The sequence below is a fragment of the Pseudorca crassidens genome, chromosome 10 (genome assembly GCF_039906515.1).
Source record: "Pseudorca crassidens isolate mPseCra1 chromosome 10, mPseCra1.hap1, whole genome shotgun sequence".
NCBI lineage: Eukaryota > Metazoa > Chordata > Mammalia > Artiodactyla > Delphinidae > Pseudorca > Pseudorca crassidens.
Genome location: NC_090305.1, coordinates 54,360,319 through 54,384,709, shown reverse-complemented (window position 1 = coordinate 54,384,709; position 24,391 = coordinate 54,360,319). Strand labels below are relative to the sequence as shown.

Here is a 24,391-nt window from a genome sequence, read left to right as displayed (position 1 = left end):
GATTGGAAGAATCAACATTGTGAAAATGACTCTACTACCGAAAGCAATCTACAGATTCAAAGCAATCCCTATCAAACTACCACTGGCATTTTTCACAGAACTAGAACAAAAAATTTCACAATTTGTATGGAAACACAAAAGACCCCGAATAGCCAAAGCAATCTTGAGAACGAAAAACAGAGCTGGAGGAATCAGGCTCCCTGACTTCAGACTATACTACAAAGCTACAGTAATCAAGACAGTATGGTACTGGCACAAAAACAGAAAGGTAGATCAATAGAACAGGATAGAAATCTCAGAGATGAACCCACGCACATATGGTCACCTTATCTTTGATAAAGGAGGCAGGAATGTACATTGGAGAAAGGACAGCCTCTTTAATAAGTGGTGCTGGGAAAACTGGACAGGTACATGTAAAAGTATGAGATTAGATCACTCCCTAACACCATACACAAAAATAAGCTCAAAATGGATTAAAGACCTAAATGTAAGGCCAGAAACTATCAAACTCTTAGAGGGAAACATAGGCAGAACACTCTATGACATAAATCACAGCAAGATTCTTTTTGACCCACCTCCTAGAGAAATGGAAATAAAAACAAAAATAAACAAATGGGACCTAATGAAACTTCAAAGCTTTTGCACAGCAAAGGAAACCATAAACAAGACCAAAAGACAACCCTCAGAATGGGAGAAAATATTTGCAAATGAAGCAACTGACAAAGGATTAATTTCCAAAATTTACAAGCAGCTCATGCAGCTCAATATCAAAAAAACAAACAACCCAATCCAAAAATGGGCAGAGGACCTAAATAGACATTTCTCCAAAGAAGATATACAGACTGCCAACAAACACATGAAAGAATGCTCAACATCATTAATCATTAGAGAAATGCAAATCAAAACTACAATGAGATATCATCTCACACCAGTCAGAATGGCCATCATCAAAAAATCTAGAAACAATAAATGCTGGAGAGGGTGTGGAGAAAAGGGAACCCTCTTGCACTGTTGGTGGGAATGTGAATTGGTACAGCCATTATGGAGTACAGTATGGAGGTTCCTTAAAAAACTACAAATAGAACTACCATATGACCCAGCAATCCCACTACTGGGCATATACCCTGAGAAAACCAAAATTCAAAAAAGAGTCATGTACCAAAATGTTCACTGCAGCTCTATTTACAATAGCCTGGAGATGGAAACAACCTAAGTGTCCATCATCGGATGTATGGATAAAGAAGATGTGGCACATGTATACAATGGAATATTACTCAGCCATAAAAAGAAACTAAATTGAGCTATTTGTATTGAGGTGGATGGACCTAGAGTCTGTCATACAGAGTGAAGTAAGTCAGAAAGAGAAAGACAAATACCGTATGCTAACACATATATAGGGAATCTAAGTAAAAAAATGTCATGAAGAATCTAGGGGTAAGACAGGAATAAACACACAGACCTACTAGAGAATGGACTTGAGGATATGGGGAGGGGGAAGTGTAAGCTGTGACAAAGCTAGAGAATGACATGGACACATATACACTACCAAACGTAAAATAGATAGCTAGTGGGAAGCAGCCGCATAGCACAGGGAGATCAGCTCGGTGCTTTGTGACCACCTAGAGGGGTGGGATAGGGAGGGTGGGAGTGAGGGAGACGCAAGAGGGAAGAGATATGGGAACATATGTATATGTATAACTAATTCACTTTGTTATAAAGCAGAAACTAACACACATTGTAAAACAATTATACCTCAATAAAGATGTAAAAAAAAAAAATACAAAAACAATCTATCCCTTGAGAAACAAAATGAATGAAAATGTATTGGCCTCTTTCATTACCCCAAGAATAACAGGACTTCCTATTGCTATCTTCATTGCTCTAGTCCCAAGCATTTTATTCCTCACTCCTAACCCACGAATCCACAACCGCATCATTTCTTTTTTTTTTAATACAAATTTATTTATTTAATTTATTTTTTTAGGCTGCGTTGGGTCTTGTTTGCTGCACATGGGCTTTCTCTAGTTGCAGTAAGCAGGGGCTACTATTCGTCGCGGTGTGCAGGCTTCTCATTGTGGTGGCTTCTCTTGTTGCAGAGCACGGTCTCTAGGCACACGGGCTCTAGAGCGCAGCCTCAGTAGTTCTGGTGCACGGGCTTAGTTGCTCCGCGGCATGTGGGATATTCCCGGGCCGGGGCTCGAACCCATATCCCCTGCATTGGCAGGCGGATTCTTAACCACTGTACCACCAGGGAAGCCCAACCGCATAATTTCTACTCAACAGTGACGAGTTCAATGAACATCGAAACAAATAACAGACTTTCATAATCACAGTGGACAGACCTGAACACAAATAATTTGATCACTTATTCTATTTATTGGGTCAACAAATTCACTAAGACCCCTACCACCTTCATTTATACCCACGACACAATTCTCAATGCATTCAGGTCTAGCAATCCCTCTATGAGCAGGAAATGTAATGACTGGTTTTCCCCACAAAACAAAAGCATCCTTGGCCTATTTTCTTTTCTTTTTAAAAAATTAAATTAATTAATTTATTTATGTATGTATGTATGGCTGCGTTGGTTCTTCGTTGTGGCGCGGGCTTCTCATTGCGGTGGCTTCTCTTGTTGCAGGGCACGGACTCTAGGCACACGGGCTTCAGTAGTTGTGGCACCCAGGCTCAGTAGTTGTGGCTCACGGGCTTTAGAGTACAGGCTCGGTAGTTGTGGCGCATTGGCTTAGCTGCTCTGCAGCATGTGGGATCTTCTCGGACCAGGGATCCAACCCATGTCCCCTGCTTCGGCAGGCAGATTCTTAACCACTGAGCTACCAGGGAAGTCCCCTTCCCTATTTTCTACCACAAGGAATCCCCAGTGCCTCTTATACCTGTGCTAGTCATCATCAAAACTATAAGCCTATTTAGGCAACCAATAGCCTTAGCCATACGTAACAGCCAATATTAAAGCAGGTCACTTAATAATTCATTGAATCAGAGGGGCAACTCTAGCAGTATTTCATATTAGGACCACCACAGCCCTTATGACAGTCATTATTCTTATCTCACGATCCTCGAATTTGCTCTCCCCGTAATTCAAGCTTACATATTCACCCTAATAGTGCAGTTAGTCCCCTACATATGAACAAGTTCTGATCCAGGAGCACGTTCGTAAGTTCAATTTGTTCATAAGTCCAAAGTTAGCCTTGGTACCCAACTAACACAATCGGCTATACAGTACTGTAATATGTTTATAATACTTTTCACACAAATAATACATAAAAAACAAACACAGAAAATAAAGAAAACATTTTTAATCTTACAGTACAGTACCTTGAAAAGTACAGTAGTACAGTAAAACAGCTGGCATACAGGGGCTGGCATCGAGTGAACAGGCAAGAAGAGTTACTGACTGGAGGAGGGAGAGGAGGTGGGAGATGGTAGAGCTGAAGGATCATCAGCAATAGGAGACGGAGGGCAAGCTGCAATTTCACTCACGCCTGACATTGATGGCATAGGTTCTGGTTCCTTGCTGGATTCAATTCTACCCACCCTCTTGCTTCCAGACATCCTGGGCTTGAAATAAAGATACTGTACTACTGGACTCTATACGTTACTGTACAGTAAAGTACACAAAAACACAACTGTAGAGGATGCAGGTATGTGACAGTGTACGCCAGACACGTGAACTAACTTACGTGATTGGACATGCAAATGCAAATGCACATTCGCATCTTTGAAAGTTCGCAACTTGGAGGTCCGTATGTAGGGGACTTACTTTAAGTAAGTACTTACTTTAAGTCTCCACTTAAATGACAACACACAGACCCGCCAAACCCCTGCATGTCATAGAGTAAATCCTAGTCCCTGACCCCTTACAGGAGCTCTTCCAGCCCTCCTAATAACATCTGGCCTCATCACAGGATTTCAGTTTAATTCAATATTATTGATAGCACAAATCTTACTCTAATACTCTAATAATGTATCAGTGATGATGAAACATCATCTGAGAAAGCACCTTCCAAGGTCATCCTGTTACCAATTGTTCAAAAAAGACTTTGATATGGACTCATTCTCATCATGATTTCAGAAGCCCTCTTTCTTACCAGCTTTTTCTGAGCCTTCCATCACTCGAGCCTCACCCCACCCCTGAACTAGGCGGATGCTGACCATCCCAGGCATCTGCCCTCTAAACCCACTAGAAGGAGCACTCCTCAACACCTCAGTCCTATTAGCCTCCGGGGTACCCATCACCTGAGCCTGCCACAACCTCATAGAAGGACACCAAACACATACGCTCCAAGCCCTTTCTATGACAATTGCGTTGCGTGTTTACTTCACACTTCTACAAGCCTCAGAATAGTACGAAACGTCTTTTACAATTTAGATGGGGTATATGGATCAACTTTCTTCATGGCTACAGGATTCCATGGCCGACATGGAATGATTGATTCTACTTTCCTAATCGTCTGCTTCTTACACCAATTAAAATTTCACTTTACATCCAATCACCACTTAGACTTTGCGGCCTGATACTGACATTTTGTAGACATAGTATGACTATTCCTTTGCGTATCTATTTATTATTGAGGATCTTACTCTTTTAGTATTAAATTGTACAACTGACTTCCAATCAGTGTCAGTATAATTCAAAAAAGAAGAAATCTTATACTGACATGAATCACAAATAGAGCACTAGCCTCACTACTTGTATATATCGCATTCTGACCCCCTCCATTAAATATTTACACAGAAAAAACAAGTGTCTATCACTGCGGATTTGACCCCATAGGACTGGCACGCTTACCGTGTTCCATAAAATTTCTTAGTGGCTATGATATTTCTTCTCTTCAACTTAGAGGTTGCTTTCCTTTTATTGTACCTTTACCCTGAGCATCCCAAACAAATAACCTAAAGACAATGCTCCACGAAAAGATGTTCAACATCACTAATTATCGGAGAGATGCAAATCAAAGCTACAATGCGGTATCGCCTCACACCAGTCAGAATGGCCATCATCAAAAAGTCTACAAACAGTGGGCTTCCCTGGTGGCGCAGTGGTTAAGAATCTGCCTGCCAATGCAGGACACGGGTTCGAGGCCTGGTCCGGGAAGATCCCACATGCTGTGGAGCAACTAAGCCCATGCGCCACAACTACTGAGGCTGCGCTCTAGAGCCCGCGAGCCACAGCTACTGAAGCCTGTGCACCTAGAGCCCGTGCTCCGCAACAAGAGAAGCCACCGCATTGAGAAGCCCGCGCACCGCAACGAAGAGTAGCCCCCGCTCGCCACAACTAGAGAAAGCCCGCTCACAGCAACAAAGACCCAACACAGCCAAAAATAAATAAATTTTTTAAAAAAGTTTACAAACAATAAGGTGTGGAGAAAAGGGAACCCTCTTACACAGTTGGTGGGAATATAAATTGGTACAACCATTATGGAGAACAGTATGGAAGTTCCTTAAAAAACTATAAACAGAGCTACCATATGATCCAGCAATCCCATTCCTGGGTATATACCTAGAGAAAACCATAATTCGAAAAGATACATGCACCCCAATGTTCACTGCAGCACTATTTACAATAGCGAGGACATGGAAGCAACCTAAATGTCCATCAATGGTGGAATGGATAAAGAAGATGTGGTACATACATACAATGGAATATTAGCCATAAAAAAGAATGAAATAATGCCATGTGCAGCAACATGGATGGACCTAGAGATGATCATACTAAGTGAAGTCAGACAAAGACAAATATCATATATCACTCATACGTGGAATCTAATTTTTTAAAAAACGGACACAAATGAACTTATTTACAAAACAGAAACAGATTTACAGATACCGAAAGCAAACTTTTAGTTACCAAAGGAGAAATGTTCGGGGAGGGACAAATCAGGAGCTTGGGATTAACATACACACACTGCTATATATAAGATAGATAACCAACAAGGACCTACCGTATAGCAAAGGGAACTCTACTCAATATTCTGTGATAACCTATATGATAAAAAAATCTGGAAAAGAATGAATATATGTATATGAATAACTGGAATCACTTTCCTGTACACCTGAAACAACATTGTAAATCAACTCTACTCCAATAAATTTTTTTTTTTTTTTTTTTTGGTGGTACGCGGTCCTCTCACTGTTGTGGCCTCTCCCGTTGCGGAGCACAGGCTCCGGACGCGCAGGCTCCGGACACGCAGGCTCAGCGGCCATGGCTCACGGGCCCAGCCGTTCCGCGGCATGTGGGATCTTCCCGGACCGGGGCACGAACCCGTGTCCCCTGCATCGGCAGGCGGACTCTCAACCACTGCGCCACCAGGGAAGCCCCCCAATTTTTTTTTTAATGCTCATTTTAGTTCTGTTTCTAATCATACTACTAGCGACAAGCCTGGCCTATGAATGAATCTAAAAAGGACTAGAATTAACTGAATATGATCATTAGTTTAAGCTAAAATGAATGATTTTAACTCACTAGATTATGATTAAGTTCATAATTAGCAAGTGCCTTTAGTATGTATAAATATTATTTTAGCATGTACAGTATCTCTTGTAGGATTATTAATATACTAATCTCACCTAATATCCTCACTAGATATTATGCTGAGAAGGAATAATATTATTACAATTCATGATAGCAACCCTAATAATTCTAAACACACATTTCACTCTAGCCAGCAGAATACCCATTTTCCTACTGGTATTTGCAGCTTACAAAGCTGCACTTGGATTATCCCTGTTAGTAATAATAGGGATATAATAATAAGAGTAATAATAATAATCAAACATGTATGGAACCAACTAGGTACAAAATCTTAACCTTCTCCAATGTCAAAAATCATTATCCCTACAAGTATATTAATACCACTAACAGGATTATCAAAGAATAATATAATCTGAATTAACCCTAGAGCCCACAGCTTACTGATTAGTTGAATAAGCCTACTTCTTCTCAGCCAATTTAATGATAATAGCCTCAACTCTTCACTAGTTTTTTTCTCTGACTCCATATCAGCACCACTATTAGTTTTAACAACACGACTTTTGCCACTCCTACTTCTAGCCAGCCAATCCCACCTGTCCAAGAATCCCTAATCTGAAAAAAAAAAACCTCTACATCACCATACTAGTAATACTACAAATATTTCTACATAACATTGCCTGCTGTAGAACGAATCCTAGTTTATATTTTATTTGAAGCAACACTAGTTCCAACACTCACTGTCATTACCCGATGAGATAATGAAACAGAACGACTTCACACGGGACTTTCTCATTCTGCACGCTAGCAGGATCCCACCCACTCTTAGCAGCACTAGGACACATCCACAGTACTACAGGCTCATTGAACTTAATAATTCTTAATAATTCACGGACACAGAGAACAGACTGGTGGTTGCCAAGGGGGAGGGGGGTGGGGGAGGGATGGAGAGGGAGGCTGGGGTTAGCAGATGTAAGCATTTACATACAGAATGGATAAGCAACAAGGTCCTACTGTATAATACAGAGAACTATATTCAATATCCTGTGACAAACCATAATGGAAAAGAATATGAAAAAGAATGTATATATATGCATAACTGAGTCACTTTGCTGTACAGCAGAAGGTAATACAACACTGTAAATCAACTATACTTCAATTAAAAAATTTTTCTAAACTTCTTAATAATTCAACATCAAACACAAATAATACCCGACTCCTGATCTAACATTTTCATGGGACTAGCAGGCATAATAGCCTTCAATGTAAAAGTGCTTCTCGACAGCATTCACCTCTGATCACCCAAAGTACAGGATCCATAGTAGAAGGTAGAAGCCCCCAGTGCAGGATCCGTAGTCCTTGCAGCCGTACTACCAACACGTGGAGGCTACAGCGTGCTATGGTCACAACAATTCTAAATCCACGCACAGATTTCAGAGCATATCCCTTTCTCATCCTTTCCTGACGAGGAATAGTTCTCACTCGCTCCATTTCTTCACACAAACAGACTTACGGTCACTCACCACATATTCATCAGTCAGCTGCACAGGACTAGTCGTCGTAGCCATTCTCATGCAAACTCTTTGAAGCTATAGAGGAGCTGCCGCCCTAACAATTACCACCGCCTCACATCATGTATACTCTTCTCCCAGCAAACTCACACCACCAACGCATTCACAGCCAAACAATCGTCCCAGCACAGAGGCCCACAAACACTCCTCCCATTCACAGCAACACGATGTTGACCAGCAAGCCTTACAGATTTAGGCCTACCCCCAACTCTCATTCTAATTGGAGAATTTTTTTAATTGGACTATAGTTGATTTACAATGTTGTGTTAGTTTCTGCTGTACAGACAAGTGAATCAGTTATACATATACATATGTCCACTCTTTTTAGATTCTTTTCCCATATAGGTCATTACAGAGTATTGAGTAGAGTTCCCTGTGCTATCCAGTAGGTCCTTATTAGTTATCTATTTTATATATAGTAGTGTGCATATGTCAATCCCAATCTCCCAATTTATCCTCCGGTGACCAAAAATTTACTTTCTACATCTGTGACTCTATTTCTGTTTTGTAAATAAGTTCATGTGTACCTTTTTTTAGATTCCACATGTAAGTGATATCATATGATGTTTGTCTTTGTCTGACTTACTTCACTTAGTATGATCATCTCTAGGTCCATCCATGTTGCTGCAGATGGCATTATTTTATTCTTTTTTATGGCTGAGTAATATTCCATAATATATATTATTATGTGTATATATATAATTATATAATGTATATATATAATTATATATAATACATATAATTATATATTATATAATAATGTATATAATAATGTATATATTATATTATATATTATATATAATACATTATAATATAATATATAATATAATATATATAATTATGTATATATAATTATGTATATATATTATTATATATATTCCATAATATGCATATAATATTCCATTATATATATTGGTATATATAATGGTACATAAATATATATCTTTATCCATTCCTCTGTTGATGGACATTTTGGTTGCTTCCATGTTAGCTATTGTAAGTAGTGCTGCACTGAACACTGGGGTGCATGTATCCTTTTGGATTATGGTTTTCTCCAGATACATGACCAGGAGTGGGATTGCTGGATCATATGGTAATTCTATTTTTAGTTTTTTAAGGAACCTCCATACTGTTCTCCATAGTGCTTGTACCAATTTACATTCCTACCAACAGTGTAGGAGAGTTTGTAGAGTACTATTTGTAGTAATGTCATCTTTCTCATGATCAAACATTACCATTATCCTCATAGGAATTAAAATAGTAATGACTGCTTTAGACTCCCTATAAATGCTAATCATAACACAACGAGGTAAATATATACATTATGTTAATAACATCAAACCATCACCGACATGAGAAAATGCCCTTATAACTCTCCACCTCTTACCTCTTTTACTCCTGTCACTTAATCCCAAAATTATTTGGGGGCCCCTCTACTGTAAATATAGTTTTAAAAACCCCACTAGATTGTGCATCTAGTAACAGAAGCTCAAACCTTCTTATTTACCAAAAAAGCATGCAAGAACTGCTAATTCACTCCTCCATACCTAACAGGATGGCTTTTTCAGACTTTTAAAGGATAGTAGTCATCCCTTGATCTTAGGAGCCAGAACAGTGGTGCAACTCCAAATAAATGGAATAAACTTATTTGCCTCTTTCACACTAGTTACATGATTTATTTTAACACCACCAATTACAACAACAAACTCTAACATCTATGAAGTAACATATATCCATCCTACATAAAAACCACTATCTGAGAGGCTTTATTACCAGTCTAATCCCCACAATATTATTCATTCACTCAAGCCAAGAAATAATGATTTCAAACTGACATTGAGTCACCCTCCAAACCTTCAAATGATCAGTTAGCTTCAAAATAGATGACTTCTCAGTAATATTTGTACCAGTAGCACTATTTGTTACATGATCTATTATAGAATTCTCAATGTGATATATATATACACAGACCTGAATATCAACTGATTTTTCAAATACTTACTCCTCTTTCTAATTACGATACTAATTCTTGGTACTGCCAACAATCTTTTCCAACTTTTCATCAGAGGAGGAGTTGGAATTATATCTTTTTTTACTGATTGGATGATGACATGCTGAGCAGCTGCAAATCCAGCTGCCCTTCAAACAATCTTTTTTTTTTTTTTCTGCGGCCATGCCGTGGAGCTCGTGGGATCTTAGTTCCCCACCAAGGGATCCAAGCAGCCCTGTCAGTGAAAGCATGGAATCCTAACCACTAGGCCACCAGGGAACTCCCCCCCCCCCTCAAGCAATCTTTTATAACCGCATGGGAGATACTGGATTTCTTATATCGATAGCATGATTCTTATTCAACTTAAATGCACAGGATTTACAACCAATTTTTTGTTTTGTTTTGTTTTGTTTTTTTGCGGTACGCGGACCTCTCACTGCTGTGGCCTCTCCCGTTGCGGAGCACAGGCTCCGGACGCTCAGGCTCAGCGGCCATGGCTCACGGGCCCAGCCGCTCCGCGGCATGTGGGATCTTCCCGGACCGGGGCACGAACCCGTGTCCCCTGCATCGGCAGGCGGACTCTCAACCACTGCGCCACCAGGGAAGCCCTACAACAAATTTTTATACATAACCTAGACTACCCAAACTTACCCTTCATAGGACTTCTTTTCCAGCTGCAACTGAAAAACCCGCCCTATTTGGCCTCCCCCCTTGAATTCCCTCAGCAAGCAAAGGCCCTACCCCTCCCACCCCCTCCCCCGCCCCCAGCCCTACTCCACTCAAGTACAAAAACGCAAGACTGGTAACAGCATTTTTCTACTTATTCACGTTTACCCCCTAGTAGAAAATAACAAGTTCCTTCAAACAACAGCATTACGCTTAGGAGCAATCACCACACCCGTTACAGCAATGGGTGTTCTCACCCAAAACGACATCCAAAAAATGGTTGTTTTCTCCACTTCCAGCCAAATAGGCCTCATCATAGTAACAATGGCATGAATCAACTTCACTGAGCCTTCCTGCACATTTGTACACGCGCCTTCTTCAAAGCCATATTGTTTCTATGCTCCGGATCCGTGATCCACAATTCAAACGATGAACAAGACATTCGAACAATAGGAAGTTTATGGAAAGCCGTATCTTTTACCGCAACATCTCTGGTCGTCGGAAGCCTCGCGGGAACAGGAAGACCCTGCCTCACAGGTTTTCATTCCAAAGACCTAATGATGGAAACTCCTGACGCGTCATATACCAACGCCTGAGCCCTGTTAGTCACTCTCATCACCGCATCGCTCCCAGCTGTCTACGGCACTGGAATTCTTTTCTTCCTGCTCCCAGGGCAACCTCGCTTCTCTACATTAATTCTCATCAGTGAAAACACCGGCTCTTAATCAATTCCATCAAATGTCTATTAGCCAGAAGCAACTTCACTGGATTCCTTCTCTCCAACAATATTCCCCCACCAACAATTCCACAAATAACTATGCCTCATTATTGGAAATGAACTGCCCTGGCCGTGACTGTGTCAGGTTTTATTCTGGCCATTGAAATCAACCTGACTACACAAAAATCTAAAATTGAATTATCCTTCAAACCTCTTCAAATTCTCTCACCTCTTAGGATATTTTCCAACTCTCATGCACTGCCTCTCACCATACTTAAATTTATCAGTGAGCCCAAAATCAGCCTCATCGTTTTTTAAAAAAAATTTATTGAAGTATAGTTGGTTTACAATGTTGCGTTACTTTCTACTGTACAGCAAAGTGAATCAGTTATACATATACATATATCTACTCTTTTTTAGATTCTTTTCCCATATACGTCATTACAGCATACTGAATAGAGTTCCAGTAGGTCCTTATTAGTTACCTACTTTATATATAGCAGTGTTCCTTTGCCTTTTTTTAAATATTGAGTATTTTCTTCATTTGAGAGTTCTTGACATATTATAGATATTACCCTTTGTAACATGCCTTGGAAATATCTTCTCATATTCTATGAATTATATTTTAACTTTGCTTCTGTAGTTACCTCAAGGTCAGAGATGTTCTCTACTTTCTAAAATGTTTAAGGATTTGCATCTTATATTTAGTACTTGCTTCTGCCTTGATTTTTGTGTGTGGTGTGAGCCTCTCATCCCCTCTGATTTATTATTTCAGTGAGTGACTCTGCTCCTCTAATAGACAATATTGCCCTTGTCATTTACCAGGTTTATGTATATGCCTGGGTCTCGTGCTAACTTTCTTGGGCTATTTTTCCCCTTGCTCATACCACAGTCTTGATAAAAATCTTAATATCTGATATGGCAAGTTCTAAATTGTTTTATTCTTGGCACTTTTTTTAATTTTAAAGACTTTTTAGAGAAGTTTTGGTTTACAATGAAACGGAGAGGAAGACTACAGAGGCACTTTAGTTTTTATTATGAATTCTTAAGACGGATTTGGCAAGTTTCATTAAAAAATGAAAAAACCTTTTTGATTTTTTTCTTGGAATTGCATTAATAGATTCATTTGTGGAAAAATGATTTATTATTGAACCTCACAGTCACGAACATAGGATCTTCACTGATTTAGGTCCTGTATTGATTTTCAGTACAGTTTCATGGTTTTCTTCATAAAAGTCTTGCCCATATTCCGTCAGGTTCATCCTAATTTTTGTAGCTACCCAGAATGGGATCTTTTTCTTTTTTTGGCCGTGCAATGCGGCTTGTGGGATCTTAGTTCCCTGACCGGGGATTGAACCTGGGCCCTCGGCAGTGAGAGTACGGAATCCTAACCACTGGACCACCAGGAAATTCCCCAGAATGGGATCTTTATTTAAAAATTACATATTCTGATTAGAATTGTGGAACAAGGATGGGGTTAATTTTGATTACTTTGTATTCAGCAATGTTGCTGGCATCTTTTTTTCCCTCTAATAATTTGGATTCCTGTAAGACATCTCACATTCTGGATTTATCTGTTTGTGTTCTTGTGTAATTTATCTTGTTCCTCCATTCCTAATATTTCCTCAAAACAGAAAGCAAGCTCTAAAGTCTTGCTTAAATTCAGGTTAGGCTTCTTCTTGTTTTAAGCGTTTCTTGTAGGTGATGCTGTGTACTTCAAAAGGCAGTGTGTACCCTGACGTAGTGCCACTCTTAATGCACACTTAATCAGTGGGTTCAGGTGCTGACAGCCTGACTCCTCCCACTGTAAAGTTTCCCATCACCTTTTCAGCTGAAAAGTTTCATCCATTGACCTTTGTCTAAATCTGTTATTTTAGTAAGGGTTGCAAAATGGTGACTTTATAATTCTGTAATTCCTGCCTCTTTTATTAACTAAAATTCTTCAGTAATACTGTTACATTTTTAGAATGCATATTTGATTTTATACAAACGTATAAATTTAATCAGTGTTCCTACCCATCTCCCAAACAAAACTGACCTTAGAATGAATGCCCATCAGTTCTTCCCATCTACTGCATTGTTGTTGCCTAGTCGTTTAAATTTATCTTGTTTTAACATCTCCCTCAAGTTAGCTATTATTGTTGTTTTATGCAACCATTGCTTTTTTAGACTTGCCAATATATTTTATTTTTTCCTCACCGTTGCCTCTTTACATTCTACTTATTTTTGGATTCCATTTTCTTCTGACTCAAGGGTTAGTTGTCCTTTCAGCAAGAGTGCCCTTACACTTAAAAAATAGCTAAGCTGGATGGTGAATTCTAGATTGACAGTTTTTGTTTTTTTTTAAAATCTCAATCCTTCAGAGATATTATTCCATTGTCATCTGGGCTCTAACATTGCAAAAAAAAAAATCTGCTGTGAGCCTACATTGATAGTAGGTCATCTTTGGTTCTTCTAAGATTTTATCCTTGCATTTGGTATTGAGTTTCACTGGAAGACATCTAGGTGGATTTATTTTCATGTAACTTGAGAGGGATGTGGTATGCTTCCTTAGTCTGAGGATTGATGTTCTTCATTTCTAGAAAATTCTCATTTGTTTTCCACTTTGAAAGAAGCTCTCCTTATTCTCCCTCTGGATTAGATTCTGCATCAGACATGTGTGGGACCTTCTCATTCCATCCTCTGTAAATTTTTTTTTTATGAGAAATGTGTGGGTTTTAAAAAAATATATTTATTTTTTGGCTGCATCAGGTCTTAGTTGCAGCACATGGGCTCTTCGTTGCAGTGTGTGGGCTTCTCTCTAGTTGTGGCGTGCAGGCTCCAGAGTGCATGGGCTCTGTAGTCGCGGCACACGGGCCCTCTAGTTGTGGTGTGTGGGCTTAGTTGCCCCATGGCGTGTGGGATCTTAGTGCCCCAACCAGGGATTGAACCAGCGTCCCCTGCATTGCAAGATGTATTCTTAACCACTGGACCACCAGGGAAGTCCCATCTTCTATAACAATGAACTCTTTAATATTTTCTAATTCTTTATCTCTCTGTGCTACATTCTGGATGGTAGCCTCAAACACTAATATTTTTCTTAAGCTGTACTTCACTTATTCTTTGAATTTTAACTCTAAGTTACAGTATAGCAGCTCCATTGAGTTTTTAACTTTATTTACTTTTTTTTTTTAACGTCTTTATTGGGGTATAATTGCTTTACAATGGTGTGTTAGTTTCTGCTTTATAACAAAGTGAATCAGTCATACATAAACATATGTTCCCATATGTCTTCCCTCTTGTGTCTCCCTCCCAACTTCATTTACTTTATTTTCTTTCAGATTATTCTATGAAGATGCTAAGTTCTTTTGATGCTGATTCTCCTATTTGTTGGACTTACTGAATCTTCCTCACATTGGTTCCACTGTATCCTTTGGAAGTGCAAACTCTAGGTTTCCAATGGCTCAGCCCTTTTTATTTGATCCTCAAGTTCGACTCAACCACCTGTACACTTGGCCTAGCTTCTGAATACCTTTCCCAGCCACCAGTTACCCCCCTTCCCTCACAGTCAGAATATTTAACAGCTACAAAAAGATTGTTCCACCAGAAGCCAGTAGCCAGTTGGAACCTAATCCTGGCTCTGGACAAACCAATGTCAACCCATTGCTTCTGCCTTTGAAATCCTCTCAAGTTAGGGTTTAACCTAAAATCTACATGGGCAACAGAGAAGAAGCCAGATCTTTTTTTTTGGCCACACTGCAAGGCATGTGGGATATTTGTTCTCTGATCAGGGATCGAACCCATGCCCCCTGCAGTGGAAACCCGGAGCCCTAATCACTGGACCAACAGGGAATTCCCAGAAGCCAGCTCTTAATAAAACCAGCCTCTATGGAGCAGGAGGTATAGTTGGAGACCCTGAAGTTCTAAACCCCGCCTTGGTGCCTTCTGTAACTATCTCCACAAATAATGATGCATACTAAGTAACTCCCAAATTCAGTGACTTAACACTATGTATTTAGCTCATGAGTCTGTGGGTCATAGTTTAGGTTGTGTGGCTTTTCTTTCCTTGGCAGGGCTGACTTGAAGTCTGGGCATAGGCTTGCTGTTGGCTGGAAGCTCATGCTTCTGGGTCATCTCCCTGTCAACAGGGGAAACCGGTCCTCCTCCATGTGCCTCTCATATCCTGCCAGCAGGCTGGCCCAAACATGTTCTCATGGCAGTGGGAGAAGCAAGAGGGACAAGCCCCAAAGGGAAAGTGCTTTTCAGGTCCCTGTTTTATCCTGTTTTAACATCCCACCCATGTCTCTACTTCCTTGGGCACATGCCCTCACAACGAAGGATGGTAGCTGCCACCCTGATGGGCATCCTCTGATTAAAAGCTATTTTCCCTCAGATGTGAATCTATAGGGGAATACGTTCACTGAATGGAATACAGAAATTCTCTACTGATATGGAAAGATATCCAATTTAATATGACACTGTGCCTCTTGGTACAGATATAAGTAAGGCATATCGGGGGGGATCAAGCAGGTTAGAAGTTGAGTGTGTGCAGTTCCCTAAGCTTTCATTAGCCTATAGTTTGTTCGGGACATGAACAGACTACAGGGAGAGGGGGACCCCACCCCACAGTGCTCCCATGTGTATGTACAGAAGGTACAGGGGGCACTCGAGTAATCATTCAACTCTCAAAGAATGGAAGCTCTCTGGAAGAGCGGCCTTATTGGAAAAGGAGACCCTCAAGAGCTCAGGGGCTGGACAATCCCACTCCTGGGCGTATACCCAGAGAAAACCATAATTCAAAAGGATGCATGCACCCCTATGTTCATTGCAGCTATTTACAATAGCCAGGATATGGAAGCAACCTAAATGTCCATTGACAGAGGAATGGATAAAGAAGGTGTGGTATATACAATGGAATATTACTCAGCCATAAAAAAGAACAAAATAATGCCATTTGCAGTGACATGGATGGACCTAGAGATTGTCATACAAAGTAAGTCAGAAAGAGAAAGACAAACATCATATAATATCACTTATATGTGGAATCTAGAAAAATGGTACAAATGAACTTATTTGCAAAGCAGAAAGAATCACAGATGTAGAAAACAAACTTATGGTTACCAAGTGGGGAAGGGGAGGTGGGATGAACTGGGAGATTGGGCTTGACATATATACACTACTATGTATAAAATAGATAACTAATAAGAAACTACTGTATAGCACAGGTAACTCAGTGCTCTGTGGTGACCTAAATGGGAAGGAAATCTAAAAGAGAGTGGATATATGTAAATGTATAACTGATTCACTTTGCTGCACAGCAGAAACTAACACAACATTGTAAAACAACTATACTCCAATAAAAATTAAAAAAAAAAAACCTCAAAGGCTGGAATCAGTATGTTTTTCCACTGGGCTAACTCAGACCTTTAGAGTCATCTCTCCAATAAGCTACCAAAATGAGGGAGGAAGCGAACCTCCAGGGCCATCCAAATTTGTCTTAATCCACCCCTGGCCCTGGGGCCCTGCAGCTGGGTTAGATGAGGGTGACATATTCAACATCACGAGAACTAGAAGATTAGGGGAAGGACATTTTAAACTGTTGGTCCATACTTGTAAAAGGGGGAAAAAAAAAAGTTACTCATGTCCCCTTGACCTCCGTGTATTTCTGGGGTCAGACATGTTCACACCTGATCAGTTGAGATCTGTCATCCCCCGTCAGGGATGAGCCACATCATCTTCCTTTCTGGACTCAGGAGTTGCCATTTTCCAATGTAAGTAGACAGTGGGCAGAGGAGGGTGGCCATAGAATACCTGGGACAAAGTGTCCAAGTTTGTCTACATAGATTTGAATGAAATGAAACATCCACCCATTCATCTGTTGAGGTCAAAGCAGGCGCAAAAGTCCTTGAGTACCTAGGAGCTCAGGTAGACAGAGGCGGTAATCACCTTGTGCAAGTTGTAAATAGGTGAAGCAGACCAGCTGGCCCTGGGGAAGTCATCACTGAGGACTCTGGTATAGTTGGCAAATAATACAAGTCTTTGCAGTGAAGAGTTGCTTGCATGATTTCTCACTGGGCATCTCAAGCTTTATGGTGGTTGCTTACTCATGGTGGACTTGAGCACAGTCCACTGGTCTGTGGTAGAGGTGATGGCCACACATGTTGGCTTTTTCCATGTATGTTTGTCTCAACCCTTTTCTCTAGATGTGGTTGCTTCATCTAAGCATACATATAATGTAAATATTGAGTCTGTAATTAGTTATGTTTCCAAGGGGGACGCACCCAATATGTGGTATGTCTTTACAAGTCCAGTCCTGGGTGGCCCAAAGACCTGACCATTACAGCTAGGCCATTAGTGACAGCCCATGAGCTTATATACAGATATTGTTCATTAAATCCTGGGGGGGTGCACTCTGGCTAGAGGTCCTACCTTAAGTTCAGCTCATCACAAGGGGCATCCATTGCTGTGGGCCATCGGCCGTTTGCTCTCACTGAGAGGCTCTAGCATCATAGAGGACCTGCTCACCTTGGAGGTCGGTGGGCTCCTTTGTCACTGATTCTTGTCAGCTGGCCTTCATGAAACCAGCAGCCCAGTAGGGAAGACACCTGTTTGTAAAGTTAGTTAAAGGCTTAGGGGCTGGCCTTCATTGGAAGATCCATGATATTTTCATGATAGAACTTTCCCACCTATGGAATTTAGTTCAGAATTGCAGGATGTCAAGTTGGAGGCTGTTTTGATTAGAGCTCAGTCATTCTCACAGTCACTTCTCAGCGGTAGGAGAAAGTTCTCAAGTTCAAAAGCTCAGAGTCCCAGGAGAACTGGAGGAGTGGGCATTACCAAAGGCCCCCTTCAGCGGTGTGGTTGGTCACAGACACCTGTACTTCCTCTAGGTCTGAAGGAGACAGAGGTGCTAGGGTAAGGCGTCTTTCATTACTGCCCAAACGGCTTCCAAGATTGTTGCTTATTTGGGGCCCTCATTCAAAGGTGGCCACATGTCTGACGACTTGGGGTGGAGGCTGTGGGAATATTTCCAGGTTGGGGATGTACTACTGTCTCCAACAGCCAATATGCAGAGTGGCCAGTTTGGGGGTGGGGCCCCTTTTTTGGTAAGCAGTGGCTACGACAAAGTTTGTCCTTAATTGATTGTGAAATGTCTCTTTGGCTGTGACGCAGCTCCCAAGATGGTTAGTTGGAAGGCAGGTCACTTGGATTTGGTCCTCACTGAGAGGCCCATCTGTCTTTCATCAGCTGTGCTTGGGTGATGCAGCAAAGTAGTTTTCTCTGTGGGGCCATTACAATGCCTGCATACCCACCAACAGTTCACCTGATACCAGGTGTGTCCAAACCACTGATGCTCTCTCACTGGAGAATTCAGGGCAATAAGTGTGCTGCTGTGTGCTGTGCTAGGTGAAGGCAAACTGATTCCATCTGTCCCTCACCCCCAACACCCCCATTTAAAAAATAAAGTGTTAGCAGTACCCCAGGCTGCAAACTAAGGGCCAGGTATGATGGCAGCAGCACCTCCATCCACCTTGGAGACGTCGGGCACTGTGGAAATGAAATTGGCCACCTTCTTATTTAAGCGCCCAGAGTCCACAGTAAAACTCCCAGCTTCCATCGGCCAGACAGCGGGGTGCAACTTCTAAGGAAGCTTGGAAGCTACGCGAAGCACCCCTGGCCATCCGAAACCTTGGGTGAAAAGACCTTGTACCTTTTCTTCTCCCAGGAGAAGGCACTGTTTCAAATGCTCGGCGAGCTTGATGGGGAAACCCTGTCCTCGGCTCTGCCTCTGACCCCCTTACATGAGCCACCAACAGTGGATGCAATGAACGGATCCCGTGAGCAGGTTCTTACAGAAGAGCAGCAAGCACAGTCCAGACCCAAACCAACCAACCAAAACCCCACGAAAGTACAGGCAGTATCTATAATAGAGTTTAGGAATAGTAGGGCTTCCCCTTGGGTGGGGATGAATCCCGCCACCCGATCCTGTACCTGAGTCTTGTCCCTGCTTGTCTCGTGGCTGTAGTTTATCCGGCCTGAGATAGTTTATCCGCTGAGTAGTTCTTTGCTGCACAGGAGCCGTGGGCTCGCTCCAGGTTTCTGCCTCTGCTGGTCCGCTCCGCCCGCCCCTTTAAGGCTGTCAATCACCTGACTTGGCTTTTAGTCGTAAAATAGATGCATCTGTGCAGGAGTTTTCCTGGGCTGCCTTCTTCCCGGCATTCAGTGGCCTCATTACCCAGGATTTTTATTTGGTAGGTGACTCACCTCTTGTTCAAACGACTCGATCATCTGAGAATCTTAGTGGCTTTCTGTCCACCCACTTCTTGGGGTCCCTGGCCGTTCACTGCCCCCTTGAGGCTGTGTATTTTCTTTCCTTGGATGAGTCAGATGCTCAGAGCTCTGGCCACTGGGGCCGCCAATCTCCACTACCGCCTTCTGAGGCTGCCCCTGAGTAAGGCTGTCGGTGCAGCTGCCGCATATTGTCGGCTTGTAACCACAGATCCAGATGAACCATCTACGTGGGCAGTGAAGCCGGGAAGGAGAGAGAACCAGCCAGTAGGAGGATGCGCTGCCGAGTGGACCACCCTGTGTGATCATTTGCATGGTCCCACGGGACTGTCCTTGGAGACACTGTATAAAACCTGCCTCAGGACAGTCTGTCCCGGGAGAGAAGGAGGACAAATGTATCCACTGACTCCTATGTCCCATTAGCCAGCATCACCCCACGGGGCAGGAACTCCTGCACCTGCGGGCTGGACACCCCTGGCGGCGACCACAGTAAAGCTCTGGTGTGACAGTCAAGAACTGTCAGTGAAGCGTGCAGCCCAGCTCCGTGGTTGCGCTGGAGTGAAACTGGTCACAGCTCTTGCAGGGCAGGCACGCAGGGGGGATTAAGAGATGGGGGGGCAAGAGGATGTCCAGTGCTTCCTAAAAGGCGGTGTCTGTTACAGCAACACTGCGTTAAGGATGACATACAGCTTGGGGTTTCATAAATGCCATACTTAGCTGCACTTCTTAGGCAATACATCAAGCGACGCTAGAATTATGTAATAAGAAAAGCAAAGGTGTGGTGGATGGTAGATTCGGAAGAGAAGAGGACCAGGGCGGGGGAATGGGAAGCGTGTAGTTACAGTTAAATGGAGGCTGCGGTCACGAACCAGAGGATTATGATTCATCTGAGCGCCTGAAGTCCAAATAAAACGTGCAAGTTGTGCTTCTGTTCCCGAACCCTGGAGTCGGACGAACTGGGCTCCCCGCGGCCACCAAAAGGCGGCGCTGCGGGCGCGGGCGGCCACCTGCGGGGCCCGGTGAGTTTCCCGTTGAAAGGCAGGCCGAGCCCCCGGGGAGCCGCGGCGGCGCCGGGCAGCGCGCCTCGGGCTGGGGACCCCGCTCCCGCTCCCCGGGGAGGACCCGCCCCGGCCCAGCGGTCGGGAGGAAGCAGCTGACTTCCTGCGTCTCCCCCCGCCCCGCCCCAGCACCGCCGCCCCGGGGCGGGGTAGTAAACCTGGGGCCCGCAGGCCGCAGCCAGCCCCACGCAAGTTTTGTTTGGCCTAAAAATCCAGATTTCCACTTCGCTCAGTCACTTGGAGCATGAGGGTTTCTTTTTCCTTTTTACAGTTTTGGTCAGATCAATAGAGTGCCCATTTTCCTGGCGGCTATCACTCTTCAGAACTGAGCGCAACGCTTCATACCATAGCATTTCCTCTTTTGCACAATTTTATATATTAATCATGGTCTTTTTTTGGGCATAATTACTTATCTATACAGAAAATTACAGTAAATCCTCAACAAGCCACCAGTGGCCTCAGTCTCCTTACAAGGTCCAGAGGCACCAGGTATTCTCACCGCGGTCTCCTGAGGAAGTTTCTCCCGGTGTCCTGCCCCCTCCAACCTGGGCCGGTCGCTGTGTCCATTTGTCTGGTGCCCCGTGGGCAGCCTAGCAGCTCCCTTCAGTGCAGGGGGTGCCTGACTTTTTTTTCTTTTTTAAAGCAGAGAAATCCCCTTTCTCAATCAAAATCCCCCATGAAATTCCACTATATAAAACAGGAAATATAGTGTTCATATAAATTACTCATTTACATTTATAACATTGACTTATTATGAAGTGAGTCTAGAAGAGTAATGGGATTAATTTGAAAAGCGTATGATTTGGAGGAAGGAGCTAACTGGGGCTGTAGCCTCATCTTCCATTCATTCCACTGCTTGGTGCTGGTGGCAGGAGTTGGAGGAAGCCTGGCTCGCCCAGGACGTCGTGGAAGGTTCTCAGCCACTCACCTCCCACTCCTGGCGTCTCCCTGGACCAGCCCAGGTGCAAGGCCAGCCTTCCCCAAGGGCTGCATGAAACCAGGAAGTCTGTGCTGGAGCACGGCCGGCCCAGGGGTTCCCACCTTTCAGTGTTTGCCACTGATAACGAAGAGTGTGCGTTTTAAGATGTTAACATTATTTTTCACATAAAATCGACATCTGTGAACTCCTCGGAGCACCTGTGAGAGTTCACAGGCTGCAGTTCAGAAACCACTACAGTGGGGAAAAGATGGGACTGAGAAGGGGCCCAAAGGTCTGCGGTGTCTCCATGGCAACAGAAGTTAGCTATCCTTGCTAAGGAAGAGGCCTGGGAGGTGGTGGCACAGGGAGTGGGACAGCTCTGGGTCACCTGAGCATCCTGGCTGGAGGCCCAGGCTGAGGGCCGAGCAGGTCACCATGTCTGGAAGAGAAGCCGCCAGGCCCACTGCAGCACAAGGGCTGTGTCAGGCCAGGGCCTCCGTCAAGAACACACTTGTGGGGCTTCCCTGGCGGCGCAGTGGCTGAGAATCCGCCTGCCAATGCAGGGGACACGGGTCCGAGCCCTGGCCTGGGAAGATCCCACATGCCGTGGAACAACTGGGCCCGTGAGCCACAACTACTGAGCCTGTGTATCTGGAGCCTGTGCTCCGCAACAAGAGAGGCCACGATAGTGAGAGGCCCGCGCACCGCGATGAAGAGTGGCCCCCGCTCGCCGCAACTAGAGAAAGCCCTCGCACAGAAACAAAGACCCAACACAGCCAAAAATAAATAAATAAATTTATTTTTAAAAAAAAAGAACAAACTTGTTTCCTTCTCTGGGCCTCCTGCAGACACCAGGGCTACCCGCCTGTGGAGGAAACCAGCTGGCACAGGCTGGCTCTGGCCCCGCCCTGCCTGCCCCCCCAGAGGACCTGGACTCAAATCCCAGCTCTAGCCCTAACCTCACTTCCCCTCGGCTGTCTCCTTGGGTCACCCTACTCCACGGCCCGACCTTCAGGATAGATGTGCTTCCTAGAGGGGCCCTCAGAGAAAGAGGCAGTACTATGGCTACACGCCACCTCCTGCAGAGAGAAGCACAGCTAAGCTGTTTTCCAGAGCCTCTCTGAGCAGCAGTCTTTCTTGTGGGTAGTGAGAAAACGCCTGTGCAGAGGCCTGCAGGACAAAGGGCACCAAGCCCACTGTCCAGCCCTCCTACCCAGGTCTCTGCTGGCCAGGAGCTGCCCGCTCATGGGAGATGATGTGGGCAGACCCACTCTGGTCTCATCTCCCAGTGTCCCAAGTGCCCCAGGTGCCAACACCCTATCCCGGGCCTGCGGTGGCCACAACGAGCCAAGGCTGGCTCTTGGTCCTTGGGGCAGGTACCTGACTCCCATCCTCCCCCCATGGGTCCAGTCTTCCCTCCTCTCACACCTTGGCTTGGTCCTGCCCAGCCGTCTGCTCAGTGGGTCACCTCCCCGTGCTGGGACAGAGTTTGGCTTACGCCTGGGCACTCCCCCTGGGTGAGCAGCCCCAGAGAGCACCTGGTGTAGAGAAGACACACACGTCCTGCAGCCTGTATCCTTTAGACCTGCGACGCTTAGCTGTTAGAACACGGCGCTGGCCTCTGCTGGACTGTGGTGCCTGCTGTGGGGTGTGCGTAATTGGACCTCTGCCTTCCTCCATTTCCCAAGTAGCTTTGCAGCTACTTAGGTGCCTTACACAGAAGGTCCTGCATTGCTTTAAAAAAAGAAAAAATTGTGGTAAAATATACGTAACATAAAAGTTAACCGTTTTAACAATTTTTAGTTATACAGCGCAGTGGCGTTAATTACATTTAGATTATTGTGCAGCCATCACCACCGTCCATCTCCAGAATGCTTTGTTTTTTTTTTTGGCTTCTCGGCATGTGGGATCTTAGTTCCCCGACCAGGGATCAAACCTGTATCCCCTGCAGTGGAAGCACAGAGTCCTAACCACTGGACCACCATGGAAGTCCCAACCAGAATGTTTTCATCTTCCCAAATGGAAACTGTACGCATTAAACATTCACACCAGGGCCCCCTCCCTCCAGACCCTGGCAACCAACCACCATTTTACTTCCTGTCTCTCTGAATTCTGCCTACGGTATGCACCTCGTGTAACTAAAATCATACAGTATTTGTCCTTTTGTGTCTGGCTTATTCATCCATGGGGTAGCATGTGTCAGAACTGCCCTCTTTTTAAAGACTGCCTGTGTTGCTTTTGAGTCTTGTGTAAACAGTACTGGCTTCCACCCTTTATATCAATTTACTTTGAAAATACACAAGGACTTCCCTAGTGGCGCAGTGGTTAAGAATCCGCGTGCCAATGCAGGGGACACAGGTTCGACCCCTGGTCCAGGAAGATCCCACATGCTGCGGAGCAATTAAGCCTGTGTGCCACAACTACCGAAGCCCGCGCGCCTAGAGCCAGTGCTCCGCAACAAGAGAAGCCACCGCAACGAGAAGCCCACGCACCGCATGGAAGAGTAGCCCCTGCTCTCCGCAACTAGAGGAAGCCCGCGCCCAGCAACGAAGACCCAACGCAGCCAAAATTAAATAATTTATAAAAAAAGAAAGAAAATACTCAAATCTTGAGAGGCCAGGACCATCTGCACCCTCTGCTCCTCTTACCTCCAGTGGGCCTCCAGGTAGCGCTCACTTCACAGCCTTCTTCTAACTTAATAAATCCTTCTGCAA

General features: G+C 43.8%; 1 pseudogene; it reads left to right on the top strand.

Annotated features, from left to right (window-relative positions):
* Window positions 1-1,661: 1,661 nt before the first annotated feature.
* Window positions 1,662-20,206, top strand: LOC137232913 (ATP synthase subunit a-like; annotated as a pseudogene).
* Window positions 20,207-24,391: the final 4,185 nt, after the last annotated feature.